The 15661-nt window shown below is 43.2% G+C and overlaps 1 protein-coding gene across 2 annotated transcripts in view; it reads right to left on the bottom strand.

Moving 5' to 3' along the window:
• LOC127692358 (glutathione S-transferase alpha-5) overlaps positions 1–15661 on the bottom strand; it is a 65667-nt gene that overhangs the window by 24779 nt on the left and 25227 nt on the right. The window contains exon 1 of one of the 2 annotated variants that reach the window (XM_052192620.1): positions 7211–7248. The exons of the other annotated variant lie outside the window; for it this stretch is intronic. The gene's annotated coding sequence lies outside the window, so the exon portion shown is untranslated. Of the gene's footprint in view, positions 1–7210; positions 7249–15661 lie in introns of those variants that run through there. 2 annotated transcript variants of the gene reach the window in all.

The raw sequence follows: 15661 nt of genomic DNA, 5'->3' as shown, positions 1-15661 counted from the left end.
TCAAAACAGGCAGTGTTAAGTAGCTATTTCCTCTGAATTAAAACACTGTCTCATGAAGAGAAAAAACTAAATATATAAGTCTATGAAAGCTAAGGAAATCTAAAGGCCCCTCCCAATAGTTATAAAAATAATGAAAAATTTCTGGGAAGGGATTTTCTTCAGTGTAGCTTTATACAATCAAGGCAGGGATGTGTATGAGGCAGATTTTGAGTCATTACCAATGCCGTTGATTCAGCTGCTATTAAGTAACCCAATCAAGTCCATGGTTCTCCAAGCCAGATGTGGATGAAATAATTTCTTTCATTTGTCAGTGACGCCCTATTTGGGGTGAGTAGATACTTGTTCCTATCTCTGGGAAAGGTCACACAACTGACAGTAATGATGATGTTAAGAGAGCTCTGTCCCCACCTTTCTTGTGCTCTGCTATGAGATGCTTGAATCTTACAGAGAGGATGCCACTCAGTTAGTGACAAAGACTAGATGAAGATATCCTACTCCTGATATTTAGAATTGTTTCTATAGCAAGAAATCTCAGTTTGGACTTTCCTAGCCTATATAGTTTTATGACACTGTTGTAGGCAGTAGAGAATGTGGCTCAGTGGTGCCAGCCTTAACAACTCAAGGAATTTTACTCAGAGATTCAACTCAGTGAAAGCTGCGATTTGGGGACTTATGTCCCAAAAAAGAATTTCAGGATATGTCACCATAAACCAAAGTTGTAGTTCATTTATAAAAGGTCCCACCTTCCACTCATGGTTCAGGAAACATCATGGGAGAGCAGGTAGACAGAACCTAAAAGCTAGCATGGGAGAGGGGGCCTGTGAAGTGCAGCCCTGTTGACATGAAGTGGTTATTGCACAGTTGAACTCATAGCAGCCATTACCCTCACATGGTTACCCTCACAAAATCAAGCCAGTTAAAATTCTAGTATTGGGGGTAGGAGATTCCAGTGATCCATCCCTCATTGAAGAGCTATTGATAGCTCATGGCAGATGAGGCAGGGGCAGTACCTTCCCTTGCAGGGTGGGGAGTGGGAATGCCCTTGGTAACTTTCTCAGACCCAGCGGATGATTCTATACCTATTTGTATTTGGGCAAAACTAACTGGACTCAGTAGGTAGTAAAGCAAGGAGGTGACTGGCAGTTGGGTGGGTGATGTATCTGAGAGGAGAAGCAGAGGGTGTTGGAAAGAGAAAGGAAAGGAGTGAGGACTGAACACGGCCAGAATACCTTGCACATGTAATGAAAGAAACTGAAGAGTCACTGCCTAAAAATGGTTTTGGTATGCATTTAACTAGAGAGATACGGGGATGGGGCAAGGGAGAAGAAGGGAGGGATGGAAAGAGAGGAATAGAGAAAGGAAAATTGAGCGGGGAGGATAACTATTTAGGGACAAGGAAGTAAAGCTGCAGAACTGAGAGGGTAAGAGGGTAGCAGGAATAAATATGGTCAAGTATAGTGATATACCTGATTGAAAATATCTTCATGAACTTAGTTGCTTTATATAGTTACTATAGATTCTACTTTTCTGAAAAAGAAAGGAATAATTGTATATACCCAAATATGGGCAGATAGATAGATAGATAGATACATACATACATACATACATACATACATACATACATACATAGATACATAGATTCATAGATAAATAGATACATAGATACATAGATAGAACTGTGTTAGCAACAATTCTATCTACATAGTGGTGTTAGAGTTGTAGTTATAATTATCTACAGGATTTAAAGGTTAGGCAACAGATTTAGGCATGCTTACTTTTATCCAGAGATTTCCCCCCTCCCCAATACACTCGATTGTGTGTGGTTTATCAACATCTTCCACTGGTATGTGGTTTATAAGGCACTTTGTACCAGTTTTTAGACTGATAAGATAGAATACAAGTCATAAAAGGTCAATGATCAAGGCACATGCTTTGACTGTAAACATAATTCATAATCTTAAATCTCAGCCAGCAGGGGAGAGGAGCTCTTTTTTCTTCCTCGTGTCTAAATCTCTTTGTCTTGCCTCAGTATCACCATGCACACTCGAACATTGGTTTCTTCTAGACAAAAAGCAACTCTAGCCTAAGTGTAGAGTAAACGGTCTGGGCCACTTCTAGGTGATAAAATGCACCAATCCCTAACCACGAAATTCCACCAATCCCTGGGCTTGAACCATTCTCAGGACCTGAAATTGTACCAACCCCACCTTGGAAATCTCCACACTGGAATATTCCAACCCTAAGAAACCCTAACTAAAATCTGCCTCTTGCTCAGTTCCCTGCTGCTTCTACCCTGGATCAGGGGCAGCCACCACCCTCTTGCATCTCTCCCAAGTACTCTCTTGTGTGAGTTTTTATGGGCAGTGTGACTTTCTGTTATATCTACACTCCCTACTGCTGGGATGCCATTCCCTTCAAAATGGCAACGTTCCCATAGGGGAATTCTTTTCCTGCAGAACTGTATCACTTCCATGGGGGGACCTCCCCCCATCAGAGCTGTAACAACTCCATTGGGAAAGCCTCCTCCCTCAGAGCTGTAACACTGGCATTGGTGCTATGCCTCGGATAGGCTCTCCTGGTCTAAGCCTCTCTGGGACTCTACCCTCCTCTCCATTCCACCTGCAACAGCAGGCTCACCTTGTGGCTCACTAATCACTTGGAACCCCATCCACCAGCAGCCATGCAGTAAGACCCCCCTTCGGTTAGGTATAAAAGTTCTCCTGAGTGTGAGGAAGTGATTGCCGAGCACCTGACACTCCTATGGTACCCCCAGCGGTATCCCCAGCATGGTAGTTAAGGCTATGGCTGCCCCCCTTTACCTGACCCTGTCCTTTCCCTGCCTCTGGAACTGCAATCCTGCAGTTTTCTTAGGTCCAACCAGGCTATTTCGCCCTGTCCTGCCCCCTTCTTCTACCTCCCTGGCAGTAATCCCACAGATCCTCTAGAGCCCATTCCAGACCCTTCCCTCACACTTGGTATTTTATCCTCATGTCTGGCCTCCATGAAAGCCCTAGGACCAGGCATGAGTCTCTGCTTAGGCTGAGCCAGGCTAAACCCCTAAGCGGTTCCGACCCACTCAAAGGCTCATGACTTCCTCCACGACTCTGAATCCTGGGGATGCCCACAAACACAGGCTGCAGTGACGGGGCCGGTGTCTTCCATACCCTTTCCCTTCTCCTTGGGATGCCTTTTAGAAAACCTCCACCCTCTCCACGTGGGCACCTGACCTGAAGGGCTCCAAATTTATTTGCTTTTGCAATTGAATCTGTCCTTAGATAATCTATCCCCTAGATAATCAGTCCAAAATGTTGCCTAATGATGTTCTAGGTCTCAATATTACTCTGGACCTCTAGAAATACTGTGAGTCATAAGGGAAATGGATAGAGATTCCCCATTCCCTATATTCAAGCTTTCTCTTTTCTCCACTCCAAGTTTCTGTATGGTCTTCCTGAAATCTCTCTCTCTCTCTCTCTCTCTCTCTCTCTCTCTCTCTCTCTCTCTCTCTCTCTCATATATTGCTGGCTAGTGCATCTCTCAGCTCCCTGCATTGTCTTCTATTGCCAGAGCTCAATTTTTTTCCTATCTTTTTAAAAAATATGTTTATTTATTTAATATACATTCGTACACTGTAGCTATCTTCAGACACACCAGAAGAGGGCATCAGATTCCATCACAGATGGTTGTGAGCCACCATGTAGTTGCTGTGAACTGACCTCAGGACCTTTGGAAGAGCAGTTCTCTTAACCTCTGAGCCATCTCTCCAGTCCTTTCCCCATCTTTAAGCCTTGTTTGCTCTTACTGGGTTCGGTTTTATAGGTTGAATCTTACTGGGTTCGGTTTTATAGGGACTCGGGTGTCTTTAGGTATGAGAGACAGTCTACTGGTGTCTTATGCTGTCCCTCCCCATGAGTCCTATAAGGACCTCTTGTTTTTCTATCTTAGACCTCAAGGATACCTTCTTTTCCAGTCCTCTAGATCCTCAGTCACAAAATATCTTTGCCTTTTCTTTGACTTACCTGGGTTCTCACCTCTGCCCTACCCCAGGGTTCTGGGATAGCCCACATCTATTTGGCCAAGTTCTAGCCTCTGGCTCATTTCTCTTTGTCTCTTCCTAAACCCAAACTTATAAGATACCTTGATTATCTCCTTGATAGTCCATCCCTGCAAATTAGCCAGGACAATGCCTTACAAAACTTTGTTTCTGGCCAGGGATAAAGGGTCTCACTATCTAAGGTCACCCCACTATCTAAGATGTTCACCCCTCAGGATTTTTATCTGGGATTAATTATTACCTTAATGCACCAGGTCATTACCCTAGATAGAAAACACTTAATCCATTCTCTCATGGTCTCCACCACCAAGGATAAAATTCCATCCTTCCTAGGGATGACGAACTTCTTGGGCTCTTGGATTCTTTCCTTCTCTCTTCTCACCCTCCCCCTATAGAAGGCAGCTCTTGGGCCCCTCGTACAAGTCCCTCCTCGCACCCATCATTAATCCCTCCTGTAAGCTTCAGAAACCTGCTTCCCAGGCCTCAGATTTTGGCTCACCCCTCCTTACTCCGTGTCATAGAGAAGGAGGGATAAGTCCTTGTGGTCCTTGGCTACCTACCGGGACCTTTTTTTTTTGCTCCCATAGCATATTTATCAAAAAGATGATCATACTGTCCAATGCTGGGCATCTTGATGCTTTTGGCTATAGCCAAACTGTTTATATGCTAATAAAAAAGGTTACCCCTCAGATCACCCATTACTGTCTTTCCCTCAACTATACACCTCCTAACACACAAGGGTCCTCAAACTATGCTCCCTTCCTGCGTTCTCTCTTTCTAGGTAGAGGATGCCATACTTAACCTTTCAACCATGCCTCTGTCTTATTCTTTCAAACTGACTCAAGATGATGATGGACTCCCTTAAGGTGTGAGCGGATCATTTGTTTCCTCTGGATTCTGATGTCCTATCTGTTTCCAATTCCTAGAGTCTGCCTCTTCAGTCACTTTCTCTCTCTACCTTCACTAACTATCCATCTCTCCCCACCTACTGTTTAAGTCTCTGGTCTCTGGCTCCTGGAGCTGCTACTCCGGAGCCCTACTAATTGGGCAAGTTAGTAAGATACTTTGTTTCTCTCCCACTATTGGAATTCTCCCTGTTTCCCTTGCCTCTTCCCCTCTGGAGCAGCCTGCTAACCCCACAGCTTCCCTAAGCCCTTCCTCCTGTCTCTCGGCTCCCACGTGGAACCCATATGGAACTTATAGACACTCCCTCTCTCAGAGTTCATTTTGTGATCCTTCTTCTCTTCCTCCATGGACTCAAATTTTATTAAAGCTTCCCTCTGTGACTACACACAGCTTAACCTTGCTACAATTCAATGGCCCAAACTGCCATGGTCAATTTTTAATGGTGGCAACTTCTGTCACCACACAAACAACAGACCTAGAAATCTTTTGTGTCAAAACTTGCTCTTTTCTTCTCTATGTCTCCTATTTACATCTGTCAGGAGTAGCTTTTACATATAAATGCTGATTTTCCAAAAGGCCCTCCCCTCTAACCAACAGCCCTCCCTAACAGTGTTGGTGAATTGCTTTATAAGGTTGTCAAAGGCCAATTCAGTTCTGAATCCATCTCTCTTTCACTCCTGTTTTCTCTGTGATCAAAAGGAATGTTACTGAAAAAAGTGCTCAGAAACTTAAAGAGGTTACCCACGTTGGTCCTACAAATACCATGGGACAAATCTTGGCTGTCCTAATTGCAGATCAGCTACAAGATATCACCATGGCTGGCCACTTTGGAGAATGCTGGTTTTTGAGTCCCTTGTGGGTCAAACTCATGGCCACCATTTGTGGCCTCACCCATTGGCCTATCAGACTCTGCACCTTGCCAAAATCACCACCCCCTCTACTTCCTCCCACCTCTCTCTCTCTCTCTCTCTCTCTCTCTCTCTCTCTCTCTCTCTCTCTCTCTTTCTCTCTCTCTTCCTTTCTCTTTCTCTCTCTCTCTCTCTCTCTCTCTCTCTCTCTCTCCCCTTCCTCCCTCCCCCCTCTCTCTGGTATCACAGACTGCTTTAAACGCCTCAGGGACACACTGGATTCCTCAGACTGTGATAATACTCTCACCCTGAGCACTACCACCCAGCCCCTATGTCTGGAAGTTCACAAGTCCCTTCTTGTCTAGACTTCTTCTACAAGAGATCTGAAAGATTTCTAAACAGACTTTTTTTTTCTATTATATGACGAGCCCCTAGCTACTGAGCTGGAGGCCTGTGACTACAGACTATACCTGGATGGTGAAGATCAAGTTTTCCCTAACGTTGGCACCCCCAATCAGAAGAAAGTAGGCTAATGAAAATGTTGCCCCCTCCCTACCACCTGGTTCAAAATAATAATAATAATAATAATAATAATAATAATGAGGGGATGTAGGGTAAATGGTATGAGCCCTCTTCAGGATGACAAAAGCTACCCACACCCACCAATCCCTGAGCACGAAAACCTACCAATTCCTGAGTGCCAATCCCTACGCTTGCTCTAAGCTTAGGACTTATAGTCTTACTAATCATCATCGTGGAAATCTCCACCTTGAAAAATTCCTCCCTGAAAAAAGCTGTATCTAAGCCTTTCTCCTGTTCAGTTCTCACCCTAGCAGAGGCAGCCACCTACTTATATCCCTCCCAGTAAATCTCCAGTGTGAGGTTTGCTGTGCAGCGTGGCTCTGTGGTAGTACTTGGCTTCCAAATGCTAGGGATGCTGGTCCCTTCAGAGCTGCAACATTATTACCACAGGGGAAGCCTTTTCCATCAAAGCTATAGCACTTGCAGCAGGGAAGCCGCCCCGCCCCCTGCCCGGCCCCCTGCATCAGAGCTGTACCACTAAGTCCTCTGCTTCTCTTAGAAATTGCAATTACATAATTGCAGTTTGTCTAGGCTATTACCTCCTATTGTCTACATATGAGGTTAATTTGTCTCTTACCATTAAATTCTCATATCTCAATCCTTTACTAAATCCTCAATCCTTATCTAAATCCTTCATGTTTACATCTCTGTAACAATGTATCCAGCAGAAATGGATGCAACAATTTTTAGATTGTCCTGAATGTGCATGCCTAGTCTGCGTGCCAGTATATAACAGATGTTTTCTTGTGCTAAATTATTTTCTAGGAACCTAAAGGATGTGTGTGTGTGTGTGTGTGTGTGATAGATTTGATTCAGTACTTACCTTGTTAAAAAGCTGTTCCCTCTAAAAAGCCAGCTCCACCATATGTAAGAGTTTCCGCTGTTTTGTAAGCTACTTAATAAATTTGAATAAGCCCTTCCCAGTTAAGGGGAGACAATACAATAATGGAAATGCTGCTCCCAGAGTGTTCAGAGGCCAGAAATTTAGATAAGGGATTAGAAGAAAAATGCAAAGTCATGCCTGAGTTGCTAAAGAGTTGGTTAATGTGTTTCTTCCTCAATGCCAAAGGACAGCTGGAAGAAACTGTTCCAGATTTAACTCTTTGACTGTCAACAAGGATGGGCTAAAGCAAGTGGGAAATCCCAGCTGGGAGATGCTATAAAGAGAACTCTGCTGGCACCAGGGAGTAGTTCTGTAGACTGGACCACCAAGAGAGGTACAGAAGAGACAGCTTGTTGGGAACAAGCAGAAGAACCTCATCCTAAGTACTACCAGTTTGGTCTCAGATTCCATTTAATCATAAGAAAAACATTAAATTCAAGGTGCCAGGCCCTAGGGAGCTGGGAACTTCCCAATAGCTGAACAGTTTCTGTTGTAAGAAAATAGTTGTCTGAGTCCAGACCTCTCAAGGACAACTTCTCCATCTCTTCCCAGGTCTAGGAATGAACTCCATTCCTGATTGATGGAAACTCCCTTGCTCAGTCCCTTATGTCAAAACATGATTGGACAATGCTATAACCCACCCAGCACCCCATCTCTTTATGGTTTCATCCCATAAATATGATGGACAACGTCCCTTCAGGGTCGTAGTTCAGCTCACAAGTCCAATCTTAGGCCCTGATAGAACAGTAGTGGCTTGATTGCAATAATGTTTTGTCAACTGCATTGACCTGGTGTTTGAGTTATATTGGATTTAAGCAGACTCCACAACAAGTTGAGTTTTAGATAAACAGTGATTATTAATATCTCACAAATATTGTGGGAATGTGCTTATGCTAAAAAGAGATGCTTTCCTTGACCTTCACATTGAATGTGTGTCCTGGATTTTACCTTCTCCCCAAAAGGTGTGCTCTGTGTTCAGTCAGTTTCCTCCACCCTCGGCTACTATTTAATTCTCTCAATTATTGTGTCTTGAATTATTTTTATATTATACATTTCAAGTGCTTCTCTAACGAGCTTTGATGTGTGTCAAGTCCCTATAAATGGGCACGAAATATGATCATAGTACCACCAAATTAATTTAGAATGTTCACAATAATTTCTAACAAAAATGAAAGAGGAATGGTACTTTTAAAAACCCCAAATATTCCATCACACAGATTCATAAATTGTCAGGTTTTGTCAACTATATTGTAGAGTCAGTTGAGTTTATCACGTGTCCCCCTAAAAGTTAGGCCCACGTCCAAATCCTAGGATCTTGTGAAAAGAATGGAACTTGGAAAAAGTTCTTTACAGATGTTCTTAATTTGTGGAACTTGATATGAGTCCATCTTTAATAATCCACACAACACTTTCAATCTAGTGGCAGGCACCTCAATAGAAGCAGAGATGTGTACAAGGTGAGCTAGAGAAGACACAACTCAATACCATTTTCCACAGACATCTTTCCTCTCTTAATTTCACATATATGGGTGTTTTGTCTAAGGGTATTTCTGTGCACTACCTGTATCTTTGGTGCTCACATAAACAAGAGGTCATCCGATCTCCCTGGACTGGCGTTTTGGATAGCCACATGGGTGCTGGGAATCAAACTCAGGTCTTCTGGAAGAGCAGTCAGTGCTGTTACATTGAACCATCTCTCCTGTAGCCACAAAGATACCTTAAAGACATTAATTTCCAGTCATTCTTATTCCTGTCCTGTACATTAAATTATTATAGTATTAGATGGTCTTATACCATCTAAGGGATGACAGTGTATCAGATGCCAACTCACAGCGATCTCTCAGTAGATAAGATGAAAACACAGGAATAAGATGAAGTGGCCAGTGCCCACAGATGAAGCTGAGGAGGGGAAGGCCCATGCATATAGAGTCTGTGCAGAGAGCATTGGTGTGTCTCACAGGAACAGCCTGGGCTGAGAGATGGATGCCAAGTGCAGGACCAAGGCAGACCTGGGATGAAGTGCCACACCAACTCCAGTGTCGTCTGTGTGACATGACAGTACATCATTAATGCAGAGGGGAGAAAAATGCCCCTCGGGGCTAGATTCCCTGGAGGTCCCTGGCAGTGTGCCCACCTCTGGCCTAAGAAAAGGCCTTGATGATCTCTAAGGATATTGCGCTTCCTGGGTTATGGGTTTTGCACTGTGTCTTTCTTCTTCCTACTCTTAATTCTTTATACAGCTCAATCCCAGCCTACAAGCTGGTTAATTGATAAAGGAGAACTTGGTATTCCAGTGGAAGGAAAAAGAGGCTGTGGCGATTACGCCTACCGCTTCCAGTCCTAAACTCAATGAACTCATGTTGAACCTTAGTGAAAGAAAGTCTTGGAATGCTTTAACAGGGTCCATCTTTATTACTAGCCTTAGTAAAGGTAATGGTGAATAGTTTGTAGCAGGAAGAAAAACAATATGAAAAAGTATAGGACTACTGATGAGCTATTGCTTTATACAGGTACTTATGATAAGAAGGTAATAGATGGATAAAAATCATTGAAAGTTAGAAGGTCCTATAATTTTCTTGAGATTATGGACATAGATTAGCTTGAGCCAGACCACCATGGTGTTTGCTGTCCAAGGCAGTAGAGAAGGCTCTTGTAATGTATATGTGTTCATTTTTAAAGCATTTTGACTTTTGATGACAGAAGAAGGCTTTAAGCATACAAATTGGTCTGAAGGCCCAAGTTCTCCTGTTGATTATTAACACAACTTTAATAAGTAACCACAAGTTAGAATCGAACACTATATGTCTGAGGTTCATGATCATAGTTTGCTTTTGATCATGGTTCACAGAGTAAGAGTTCCTGTGGGTATCATCTCATGTCTACTTGCTGTTCTAATTAAGATGGAAATGTACCTTGTTTAGCAATTGTTTGAGTGTTTCTGGAGGTGTGCCAGCCTCGATCTCCTCAATGTATTATAAATATGCCTGACTAAAAAGTAAAGTTGCAGCAGATTCAAACCGCTCTCTGGTGTGTCTGTCTGTCATCTCGCCGAACCCGTGCCTTCCTGAATCCAAAGCCCTGATTTTCCCCGGTCGTGACTCCCCCGGCTGGGTCAGTCCTTGGCAATGAAGGTGTGAGATCTGGAAAGGATCTGTGTTCTCATCCACTCTCCTTCCCTGTAATAACCTAAAGGAAGGTCTTCCACATGAATACGCGTGGATCATGTAATGCTATTCTTTCCATTTCTATAACACTGTTCTTTCTTAATTTTTTTTTTTCTGAGCCATATTTTAAAAGGTCTACATACCTTTTTAATCTTTTCTTTCTGGGAGTTTTTTTTTTAAGGTAAAATTCACGAAACATTACACACAGTTTTAAGCAATGAGGACAGAGTGGTATTTGGCACATTTACCCTGTTGATAAATCATCATTCCTATTTAGTTCCAGAACAGCGTCTTGGCCATTTGTCAGTTCAGCAGGTGTTTTCTGTTTCCAGGAGTATCCATAGATTTCTTTTTTCTGGCAATTCATAGAAACAGAATATAATACAGGACTGTCCTAGCTTCTCTCACTTAGTGTAATGTCTTCAAGAACTGCCATTGTTGGAACATGTATTTCACTTCTGTCTATGGCTACATAATATATACCACACATGTGTTATTTTTAATTCTATCCATGTACCTTTGTAAAACATTGCTATGATGTTGTAAATAACCAGCTGATTTTCACACCTCACTAGGTAGCAATGCTTCTGTCTTTGTTTTGTTTTGTTTTTTGTTTTTTCAAGACAGGGTTTCTCTGTGTAGCCTTGGCTATCCTGGAACTCACTCTGTAGACCAGGCTGGCCTCGAACTCAGAAATCTGCCTGCCTCTGCCTCCTAAGTGCTGGGATTAAACTTCTGTTTTTTCTTTTGCGTTTTTTTTTTTTTAAACAGGCCGTGCAATAAAAGTCTGCACAATATACATGCTAACCAAGTACTACTACTCAACTGAATCTACGGCCTCACAAAAGTAGTAATTGGGTAATTCCATTAAATATTTATTTAATCATTACAGTTCTAATTCCAGACTAATATGCATAAATTATTTTATGCTTTGTTTAAATCTCATTTAAATAAGGATCTCAAATCGCCATGCCTCCTAGAGTCTAGAGAGATCCTGAGGTAAAAAATTTCCTTCCCTTTAATATATGAAAGGCATTGGTTATGGTCACTTTTTAGACTAACTTAAGCTGTTCCTATCAGGGTCCATCTGTAAAGTAGGTACTGCCAAGAGTGATCAGATGCACTTCATTCTGCCCTGTCAGCAGCAACAATCCTGCTTGCCCATGTATCAAACCATGCAGGCATAAATGCATGGCTTAGCAGTGTCGACTCTACTGAAGCACTCTGTGTCTTCTTTATGGTAGGTTCTCGAGAGTTTCTGAAATGCCTTCCTTGGTATGAACCTATTAGTAACCATGCTGAGATTTGATCAAACAAGGCTCATTCATCCCTGGGATGAGAAATGGCCGTGCTTGGCAGGCTCTTGGGTGAGAGGTTGCAGTAGGAACAGGCGTATGAGGATTGGTGTGATGAGAAAGATGAAGAAGCAATATTTATTTTAAAACTCCTAATGACGCCCCTCAGTGCTTGTCTGCGGCTTCTTGTATTTCTCACTAGTCTATGTGGAAGCCTGGTGAGCTCTCAACAGGCATCACTAAAGGTCAAGACAACTGCTAAGAAATTTTCCTTTCCTTCCTCGTATGAACATCATGGAGTATACTTTTGAAACCTAAGCGGAGGAGGTCAGAGATTGCACAGGACCTCTTGATACATTCAATGGAGATGAAATTAAGAAAAGATGTCTGAGGCAAATGCTAGCAAACTCACCACAATTAGCTTTATTTTTTTTTACAAGCAAAATTACACCTTAAATAACAATGAACAATGTATTATATAGCAAATACATATACCAAAGCCAGTTGCTTACTGTCTTTACCCAATATTAGGAATTGGGGCTGGAGATACAGCTCAGCAGTTCAGAGCACATTCTGCTCCTACAGAGGATCTGCGTTTGGATCCCAGCACCTACATACAACAGCTTGTAACCACCCATGATTCCAGTTTCAGAAGCATCTGATAGCTCAGATCCCTGCCGTCTCCAGCACTCAGATACACATAGCCCCACACAGAGATACGAAGGGACACATAATTTAGACATGTTGACATGATTTTTAAAAATATATCTTTTAAACATCCTTTGGAGGACTGGAGTGACGGCTCAGCTGTTGCTCTTGCAGAAGATCAGGTTCAGTGCCCAGCACCCCCATGGCAACGTATGACTGGGTCTGCAGTTCCCCTGTGCCCCCCCCTTGCAGCTTCTGTGAGCACCAACCACAGCTGTGGCATTCAGACATCCAAGGAGGCAAAACAACTCAAACATATGTAAGTTCAAAACAAATCTATAAAATTCAATGTGTTCAGGATGGTACATGATTGTACACTCTATATTTTAATAAAAAGTTTGGTGGATCTATTTACACTAAGACTACCACAAATCTGTGCCTAATGTGCTTATATTTTGATTTACAGTGGCTGTATTGTATTAGCTCATCAAAAGCATTCATCTCCATCCTAATCATTCAGTACCACTCTCAATCATGGGGCTCGTCATGGGTTGAAATGTTATCAGGTGCACGGCCATATTCGTTGCTACCTCTACGTTGTAGGTAATGGAACTGTGTAAAGAGAAGCAAGAAGCAAAGACCACCTTACACACTGTGCACTTATGGACATGCAGTTCACGCCCAGTGGGCAGCAGTAAAACAAGGGCAGATTTGGGAGACTCAGAGACTGAAGCCCTGGGAACCATTGGCTACCACTGATGTCATGGATAAGGAGACAGCATCCACTCTTCGGCTCCTTGGCTGTTAATCCACACTGGAGTCAAAGCAGGCCTCAGACTGGGTTCAATGCAGCTCAAAGATTCAAATTCCAAACCTAGCTGCTAATTCCCTGCTCATGCCAGAAACCGGTGTGCTGATCCTGGAGGTTGTATTTTTGCTTTGTGGTTTGGGAAAGGGGGGATATTCTTGCACTCACTTCCTAGCAGTGTGGATAAATGGGCTAAAGATAACATTTGGTAAATATCAGTCATATACTGGCCAAACCCACAAATCTGCCAGCATTTTACCTTAGAAGAATTAGTGAGATTAGTGTCTAATATGTGGGGTTGTACTAGCAACTCAAAATCATATTTAACCCAAAAGTCCAGGATTCAGCCTGGTCTATAATGTGAGTCTCACAGCAGGTAGGGAAGCATAGTGAGACCCTGTCTTTAAAAAAAAAGAAAGTCTAAATTTTATTACCTATTGTGATTTAGACCTCACTAAACTACTATAGTGAAATAGAAAAGAATAAATAAATATTCAGTGCAATCCTATGCAAATTTAGGAGTCCAAAGCCCTGCTCTTGACTAGACAGAAGGTAAACTGGGTCAATAGATAACAACAGAGGAGAGAGTGGGGGCAGGCGTCTCATCTCTGTTCTTCACCCAGTCAGGATGCAGGAGCGTCTCTCCTCCCCACACGTGAAAATAACTTGTTTCAATTAACGAACCATATGTAGAGAGCTGAAGTCTCACTTGATGTATAATGAGATTGCAACCTACCCCTGAAGGCAAGATTCAGCCACCCGGCTTCAAGCAAAACAGACCTGCCTCGTAATGGGAGGTGCTCTCCTGTCCTCTGCTCACTCTGTGTGGCTTCCTTTCTGTTTACAATACACATTGCCGGGCCAGGGGGGCAGAGCATTCTGATCCTTGTGCCTCAGACTGATGTCTCACATACACTGCGATCAGAGGCAGGAAGATCTGCAAAGCTAGTTTTTCAATGGTTTTATTCTATGTGTATGAGTCTCCTGTATGGAGGTCTGTGTATCATATGTGAGCCTGGTGCTCAAGGAACCCAAAAGAGGATATTGGATCCCCCTGGAACTGAACATACAGGTCATTGCATCCACATGGGGGTGCTGGGTGCTCTGGAAGGGCAGCCAGTGGTCTTGCCGACCCATCTCTCAAGCCTTTACAACACTGGTTTTGATGGAGTTTTTTGTAAACAGTACTTTAGTTTTATATGTGTCGTATGTGTGAGTGTATGCATGTGGACTTCTGTGAGGGATTTGGTGATGGATAGAAACATGTTCTTTAATTCCAGTCAAGGGAATCTGACCGATGCTCTGTCTCAGCTGTGCGGAAAGAGGGACACAGCAACGAACCTGATAATGAAAGCCAATGGCTCCGGGACACTCATGTCTTGAAGAGAAACACAAGGGGGCCAACTGGAAGCAGCACTCTCAAGGTCCTGACTCAGCCAGAAATGGTTACACAGCTCTCACATGCCAGGAGCCATTCTCACAGAGAACTAAAACCCCCTCCTCTCAGCCATTTCCAGCTTGCTTTCTCTAGGCTGCCTTTAGAAGGAAATGTACTAGTTTAAAGATTAGCCAAGTAAGCTAGATGGTCAGTACATACAGAGCTCACCAGAGTGGGCTAGAACAAAGCTCACCTGTGGTTAGGTTACCATAGCAACTCCTTTCCACTTTACCTCCTCATGATCAAATATGATGCCAAGTTCTTACTGCACCTGCCAAATCTTCGCTGAGATCCTGAAAGACAATGCTGAGAAACTGTTCCTGAGATATGATGCTAGCCCCCTGAGATTGTTCCCCGAATACAATGACTTTCCCCCTTCACCCCTCCCCACACCTGCTTGCTTGCCTTTATAAAGCCTTGTGTGAAAATTAAAGATTGACAGCTTGATTGGAATACTGATTTGCTGTCCGCCTCTTTGTGTTTCTTGATCCCCCCTCTCGCTCTTTTCCTAGGTAGCTCCAGGAACCCTGTTGACTGTGCTGCAGGTCGGGACACTCACATGATTACACAGCACCCCAAAGTAAAAACTGTGCTTAGAAAATATCCAGAAATTTCCTTGCAAAGTTACATTTGCAGAGTGTACTGGCTAGTTTCATGTGTCAACTTGACACAGGCTGGAATTATCACAGAGAAAGGAGTTTCAGTTGGGGAAGTGCCTCCATGAGATCCAGCTGTGGGGCATTTGCTCAATTAATGATCAAGTGGTGAGGGCCCCTTGAGGGTGGTTCCACCTTTGGGCTGGTGCTCTTGGGTTCTATAAGAGAGCAAGCTGAGCAAGCCAGGGGGAGCAAGCCAGTAAGAAACATCCCTCCATGGCCTCTGCACCAGCTCCTGCTTCCTGATCTGCTTGAGTTCCAGTCCTGACTTCCTTTTGTGATGAACTGCAACATGGAAGTGTAAGCTCAATAAACCCTTTCCTCCCCAACTTGCTTCTTGGTCATGATGTTTGTGTAGGAATAGAAACCCTGACTAAGACAC

This window comes from Apodemus sylvaticus, chromosome 9 (assembly GCF_947179515.1).
Source record: "Apodemus sylvaticus chromosome 9, mApoSyl1.1, whole genome shotgun sequence".
Taxonomy (NCBI): Eukaryota; Metazoa; Chordata; class Mammalia; order Rodentia; family Muridae; genus Apodemus; species Apodemus sylvaticus.
This window is presented reverse-complemented; position numbering and strand designations above follow the sequence as displayed.